At 31.9% G+C, this 8,061-nt stretch overlaps 1 pseudogene; it reads right to left on the bottom strand.

Moving 5' to 3' along the window:
- On the bottom strand, positions 1–1,376 carry LOC115961069 (annotated as a pseudogene).
- Positions 1,377–8,061: the final 6,685 nt, after the last annotated feature.

The raw sequence follows: 8,061 nt of genomic DNA, 5'->3' as shown, positions 1-8,061 counted from the left end.
TATTAAAGCATTTGCAATGTCCTTCAATTTGAAATTTTGTATTTAGTGTACAAATTGATTGAAATTATCAACTGCATGACATGAACAAGGATCAACAACATGGTCTGATTTCTAGAGAATATACAATTACAAACAAACATTTCTAAACTATCAAAGAGACAAACATCAAAATGTGAAGAACAAAAAACTGGTATACTTTCCTATGAATCAGACAGACTTCTTTAGCATTTTTGTTTTTTCATTTAATTCCCCCTTGTGAATGCTGGGAAAGACAACCTCTTTCTTCCTAAAAGAACCATGACAAGTTGACACATCTACTTGAAAGCTTTGGAGGCGGCATATAGAAAGTCCAAGAAACCAGTTCCCTTGAGAAGACCTTTACCAGTCAAAAGTTCAAAATCTAACAATAGCAGGAAGCCAATTAGGGCTGCCTTTCCTTTGATAATTTCATTCTTCATGATGAAACCGAACCCCTGTTGACCCTAATCAACCACCATTCTTATCTAAAACACATATAGAGTAAAAAAAATCAGAATAATAGAGTTGAAAGTCACAAACTGCTTTCTTGCTTCAAGGGGTCCACAGATTTTAATTCCTACGAGACTACGAGTAGGCTGTAGTTCTTCTTTTTTTTTTCCTTTCCCTCTTATTAAAGGTAATTAGGTAGTAGTTTCATGAGGTCTTTGGTACAAATCTCCTAGACTACACATTGGGGCCACCTCAAAGAGATTACTTACTGTAATTATCCAGTATGTGTGAGACGGGGGACTACATGCACCTAGGGATTAATTAGCCAGGTGCTCTTAAGATAACCGGACACCCACATTTAAAAAATAAATAAAGAGAAGGTTCAGTTACCTTATCCACATTGACATCAGTTGCAGTTATACCAGGTTGAGCCTTCTCACTGAAAACAATCTCAGCAGATGCATCAGAACTTAGACCTCCTCTCATGCTGATGTAAATATTTTCTTCATCCGTTTTCACAGGTTAAACAAAGAGATTCCTTAAAGCAGGAAGGAGTAAGGGCTCTCAGCACAGGATTTTTTGGATACCATTCCTTCATTGCTCCAGTTCGGAGATCAAATGTGCTATCAGTTGTTGGACAAACTATACAGCCATCCTTTCAATAAAAGGAAAAAGGAAAAAGGAAAACAATCAGCATTTTTTGCTTCCCATCATTTTAGAACAATATCTCAAAGACAGTTCATGGCATATTTCGACAAAAATATGAGTCCGTACATGTATCTTATAGAAGTTTGTAATGACATTGATGGAGTTCTTAGAGTTAATACTGCTGAATAAACATTTTCAAGTGTCCTAAAAACAGCAGAATCCAATTTAGAATTATTAAGGCTAAAGCCTCTATTGGCCATGAGATATGACATCTAAGAGATGGAAAGGAACCCTTTAATGCAATGCATTGGTCAATTATAATTCTCCTTATCCTTAAAACGTTTGTTTGTAATTGTTCGAGAAAGAGTTTAAATTGGCTTGACCAAGAAGTCTTATGTCCTCCAAGTCTCAAGGATACTGTAACAGCTCTTAAAACAAGGATTAGAAATGAAAGGATACTCAAACACTTCCCATCAGCTATCAATGCATAAAATGAAAGTTAGTTTCCTTTCCACATAGTTAATATTACTTCCACCAGTACTAGAGGGAGGGTGGAGCAATGGAAAGTAGAACATTTACAAAATCATTGATCCGACTGTTCTAAATATTATTCATTGTTGGGGTGGCAGAATTTTCTCAAATCTAAATTCTGAACAATGTAGGAGTGACATTCCAATGCATGGCCGTTAGCATCAAATTCAAGCATTGGGCACAATTACAATATCCCTCTCCTACAAGAAACTTAAGACAATCTCTAAGAACACATTGCTCAATGCGACATTTTCTTCCACTATGTTTTTAATTTTTCGCATCAGAATACATGAATGTGCATGCACACTAAGAAGCTAGTCATATAAATGGGTATGTATTCTAAAGTTCCTTTCTAAATCCAAATAAACATGATTATCAAATAAATGAATTGTTCGAGTACATGCTTATTAATGAAAATGTAAAAATATAATGATACCCTGTTAAATGTTTCTTTTCTTCAACATTTTCCAAAAACCAAAGACAAATCCTACGTGAAAAGAAACATGTAATAGGGTATACCAACTCATATAGGGACCAGGGGAGGATTATAGTAAAAAGTCATAAAAAATGGTAAAAAGGTGTCATTATCCAAAACTTGCAAATAGTTAAAATTTCAGGGTAGGAAATTCTATCAATAAATATTACATTTTTTTTTATAAGGCATTCCTTGTTGATGCTAGCGTCGCTTGGAGGCCTTATCTTGCACAATTTTATATACATTTTGTCATTACTATTTGTACGGCACTATGGTACCCAAACCCATTTGGGCCTTGAGTTCTGACTCAGCAGTGTGGCCCATGGCCCTAATCTCTCTCTACCCATGACCCCAGCCCGAGCCCACGAAAGCCACGGGCCCAAGATTTGTACAGCTTAAAAACCTGAAGAGTAGACAGTCTACATTAGCACGCACCTTGTTTTGCCGCCTGATCCTTACTTGGCGAACGATTCCCAAGCAAGGAGAAAGGTGTTCGAATACGCCATCTCTTGTATGTCGGGCAGTGCCCTGGGGAATATCACTGTCGAGCATATCTACAACCAGTTCCAAGGCCACTCTTACCACACCCCACTCCCACCTAAACACCCACTCACGATTAACGATATTGGATGGGGGGGAGGGGAAGGCTGAAAGAGAAACAAAGAATAGAGTGGGGTGAGAAACCCAGAGACAGAGAAAGATAGTTTCGGTGAGTCTCTGTGCCGAGAACAACCCAATGTAAAAAATCCAAGCCCATTTTACAAATAGATTGTGAGCCCAAGTGAGGCCTAGCCCAATAGTCTCATTTTTGGCGCACACTATTCTATCTAGTTTGTGATTGATGAGAATAAAAATTTGTAAGTCTATGTGATAGGCTAAGAGTGATAGATAGCTAAGTATAATCTGTTTTATAAAACAGTTATAATAAAATGCGTGTGTATGAAAATGTGTGGTACAAACATTATTGAAATTCTATTAGTATGATTGCCGAATGCATGAATTTTAAGGGGCGGTCTAATTATGCTCAAGTATCACAATGAAGAGTTAAAATATATATATGAATATGACTATGGTTTAATGGTGGATTGAAAGAAATTTGAAAGTGATTATAATAATGACAATGTCAAGGAAAATTTAATGTGTATTTGGAAATTTTTGAGTTTGGTCTAAACCATGCATGAGTTGGTTAACTTTTCAAAGTTAAAATAAATAAATAAAATGTTTTCATAGAAATTAGTAAGAATAAGTCATTATCCAAAACATGCAACTAGTTAAAATTTCTAAGGGTAGAAATTCTATCAATAATTATCACATTTTTTTTTTTTTGACAAGGCATTCCTCGTTGATGCCAGCGCCACCTGGAGGTCCTAACTTGCACATTTTTATATAAATTTTGTCATTCTATCCTATACAGTTTGTGATTGATGCGAAAAAAAATTGTAGGTCTATGGATAGTAACAGACAACTAATCATAATTGTTTTATAAAATAGTTACGACAAAGTGTGTATGAAAATATATGCTGCAAAATTGATTGAATTTGTTTTTTTTTTTTTTTGAAAAACAAAACTAAAATTCTATTAGTATGACTACTGAATGCATAAATTTTAAGAGGTGGTCTAATTATGCTCAAGCATCACAACGAAGAATTCAAATATATAGAAATATGACTATGGTTTAAAGGTGGATTGAAAGAAATTTGAAAGTGGTTATAATAATGACAATGTCAAAGGAAAATTCTAATGTGTATTGGAAAATTTTGAGTCTGGTCTAAAACATGCATGCATGCATGTTAGTTAACTTTTCAAAATTGAAATAAATAAATAAAATGTTGTCATTATTAAACAAAGAAAAACGAATTTAGCATGTGTAATTGTGTATGCCATAGAGTTCAAGATTCTAATCCAATGTTAGGGCATCTAATTAAACTTTGAACTACTAAATGGAAAGACGTAATTAGTACATTAACCCATAACTTGACACATACCTATGCATGGGAGATTCTTAACTTTCTTAAGTTGACATTTGTGGTTGATTTTCAAATAATCTCATTGAAGTTTTCTTTCTTGTTTTTCCTAACTTCTTAATATTCGTTGTGTTGACTTTCAAATAATTTACCCGATTATATATGAGATTTAATTTTTTTAATTTTTTAATTTTTTGTTATGAATATTGCTATCTATCATTTACTTCTCATTTCCGCTTTATATAGAAGATGCATATCATGCATCTGGTGTTGTACCCCTCCTCTTACATGAGATAGACCCCATACATATGGTATTTACTTATATGTGAGAAGGAGGAAATATACACTAGATATATAGTGCATTTTTCTCCTTTATATGATGAGAGGGCTTTAAGAAAAAAAATGTTTTGCTTGGAGGTTATGAGTTTGATGGAAGATTAGGATGGTTTGGTTTTGTACTTATAAAGACAATATGGTTAAGCTTGTTCAATTTGGTTTGTTACCATAAAGGGAATGGTGTGGCTTTTAGATTAGCAAAATTAAGTAGTAGATAGTGTGAGCTTTTATTTAATAGGTAAGTGAGATAATTAATGTTACATAGTTAATTGGGCTATGTACCTCTAATGAGCTAGCAAGCAATATTCCCTATCTATTTGTAAGGTTACGCATGAAACCTAAAGTACGTTGTCAAAATTCTCTTTATAACTAAAAAAAAGAATCAATAATAATTTTTTTTGAGATAAAATTTCAACAATAATTTTCAACTAATCTAGCTGATGCCTTTTGATTATAGTCACCCCCCACCCTCCCTCTTTTCCTAACTTGTTTCTTAACATTTGTAGTTGACTTCTAAAAAATCTGTTTGATACCTTTTGAGAGGTATTCTCAAATCCACACGTTTCAAGAAACTCTTCTGGTTAGGCTCTTTTTTTTTTTTAATATATATAATTTTATTTAAGATGTGATAGTATTTTATTATGTATGCTCGAAATCTTGAATCTTGTTAAGGAAAGGATACAAGAAATAGACAGTAACACCTAACACTACTTCACTTAACCAGCAATTTATTTATTTATTTTTTATTCTTCTCATAAAAATATTCTTCTTAAAAAATTAATTTACTTCTTATGTACATATATTCCTTGAACTTCGAATGGCACAAATCGTATCAAGTAATTTCTCACCTGTTCCATTTGTGCTTTCGTCTTATTAGGGACCCAACCAGCGAACACAACACGAATTTTTGCGGGTTAGGGTAATGGGTTTGGGTCATAAACGGGTCAACCTGAAAGCGACACAATAAGAAACGTGTCCTAAGCGGGTCAACCCACGTAACCCGCAATAGACACGTTTGACACGCTAATTTATTTGTGTCAACCCAAAATGACTCACTTAATACAACCCGTTTAACTTATATAACAAATAAATATTCATTTTATTTTAGATTTGTCAAATGCCTTTTATATCCAACTTATATTTTAAATTTAAAAACAAAAGTGAGTACTTATAAAAACTTACAAGGGATATAATTGAAAATTGAAACTTTACAAACCCTAGATCTCTAAACCCTACAAACCTTAGATCTCTAAACCTTCTCATAAATATTTAATTTTATAAATATTCACTTTACTGTTTGCTCCAATTCTTTCAATATTGATACTTAGCATTTGGTAAGTTTTAAGGATATTATATTTTTTTTTAACTATGTTATTTTATTTTTGTTAGACTATGTTATTTTGAATTTGGGTTGAAGTGTATGCACTTCCTTTGGAGTGTAAATAAATTATTTTCTAGATGAATGTTATATTTTTGTTGAACTATATTATTTTGAATGTGAGTTAAAGACTTGAAGTGTATGCATTGCTTTGGGAATGTAAAAAAAAAATTATTTCTAGATGAATATTATATCTAATATTAAGTAAGTTGAAATGAATTGTGTTACATTTATGTCAACCCAACACGACTTGTTTATTAAGCGTGTTAAATGGGTTGGGTCAGGTCAACCCGTCTTATTAACAGATCGGGTTATGGTTGAAGGATCATGACACGATTATTAAATGTGTTAGGTTAGGGTTGAGCCATTTAGTTGAATACCCCTACCTCAACACTACAAAAACCCGACATGCTAACCTGAATTGACACCCTTATGTCTTACCAAGTTAATATTATAAGTAATTTCTCAAAAAAAAAAAAGAAAAAGAAGTCACTATTATAAGTAATTCTATAAAGTAAAAAGTTACTTCACCGCACACTCATGGTGCGATAGTCACTCTACAGGTATAAGTGCTTATGGGGTGTGAGGGGTAAGAGTTAGAATTCAAGTCTCCAGGAGAGAGTTTCACATATATATATATATATATATACACACACATACACACTTATTAGATTAGACTAGAGTAAAAATTATATCTTGTAAAAAAATAGTTACCATTATAATCCAGAAGGATTAAAAAAAAAAAATGAAGGACATTTTGATTGGGTAAAAGTAAGGGTCTATTTGACAGGGTATTTCAAACATTTATTTTTATTTTTTAAATAACATTACATATATTTTTACACATTTTTTCACTTACACATATTTCAAAAATCTATGAATAATACTATTTAAATTCCTTTACCAAACGGCTAAATATCTTTAAAGCTGTAAACACGAGGACAATTTCAGCGTTGCCTTTCCTGAATCCAAAAGACCGTACTTTCTCGATGAATTCACCCACAGCTCACAGGTCTAACTTCTAAGAAATTAGTTGACCAGACCGTTCTATAGAAGGCAAAGTTGAAAACGATAAGGCAATTTTGGTTTGTCTTATTTGAAAATTTTTGATAAGCGTGATCATTTGGACTATTATCAGCCTAATAAATTAAGAATAATCATAACGAGGATATTTTTTTGCTAAAAATAATCATAACGACAATAATTAAAAGAATTATGATTACGCTATATATATATTTTTTTTTGTTAAAAAAATACATCACTTTTTTTCCAAATACTAAAATATTTTAATCCACATTAAGGAGAAAATAATTTGTAAATTGTTAAATAAGTTGGTGCTAAAATAACACTTTATATAATCATATAATCTATCTTTTATTTGTGGAAATAAAATTAATCACAAATCTGACACAACATTTCAATTGTCTTCTCTCTTTATTTTTACTTTTGGGGGGTTAATTGACTTTATTTCAATAAAATTTTACTCTTTATATATATATATATATATATATATATATATATATGTGGGGATATATTTTTCAAAAAGTAATTGCATGACAATTATATATATATATATATATATGTGGGGATATATTTTTCAAAAAGTAATTGCATGTCAATTGTCAATCCACCAAAACCACTTGTGAAAACTACGAGCATTTACAAATTGATTAACATATCCATAGATTTCTCAAGTACACTAAGAAGTCACCCTGAAGTCAATGAATTTTTTTTTATGGTCATGTATTTTTTTTTTATATAATTTACAGAATTAGAAACTTATTGGACTTATTAATCACGTGCTTGATCAACATACGGAGAATCACTGTATGAAAAAAAAAAAAAAAAAAGAAGCTTGAGCATGTATTCCACTGTTCCACCAATAAAAAAATGGTCAAATGGATAAATTATATTATTATTATTATGGCAACTTTTTTTTTTCCCCCTCTTTGACCAATTTGTGGACGATGGCAGCTACCAAATCGACTAGAATTTCAACCTTTAATTTATTGCGATTAAAAAAAATTGAATTTTTTAAGAGAAAAAAAAAAAAGAAAAACGATTTGAGGTTGACTTTTCACTTCTTAAAATAGAACCTATATTAGGAGTATATAGACTAGATGTGTCTAGTGACTAGTTTCACCGAACACATTAAGATGCAAACACGCGTTTGTATCCTATTGTGTCTAGTGGAATTGGCTATTGGACACAAGTTGCACCCTATTATATATAGCAGCCCGTGTAATGCACGGATCCTACAG

The sequence above is a fragment of the Quercus lobata genome, chromosome 9 (genome assembly GCF_001633185.2).
Source record: "Quercus lobata isolate SW786 chromosome 9, ValleyOak3.0 Primary Assembly, whole genome shotgun sequence".
NCBI lineage: Eukaryota > Viridiplantae > Streptophyta > Magnoliopsida > Fagales > Fagaceae > Quercus > Quercus lobata.
The sequence above is the reverse complement of the archived record's forward strand: the minus strand, read 5'-3'. Positions and strand labels throughout refer to the sequence as shown.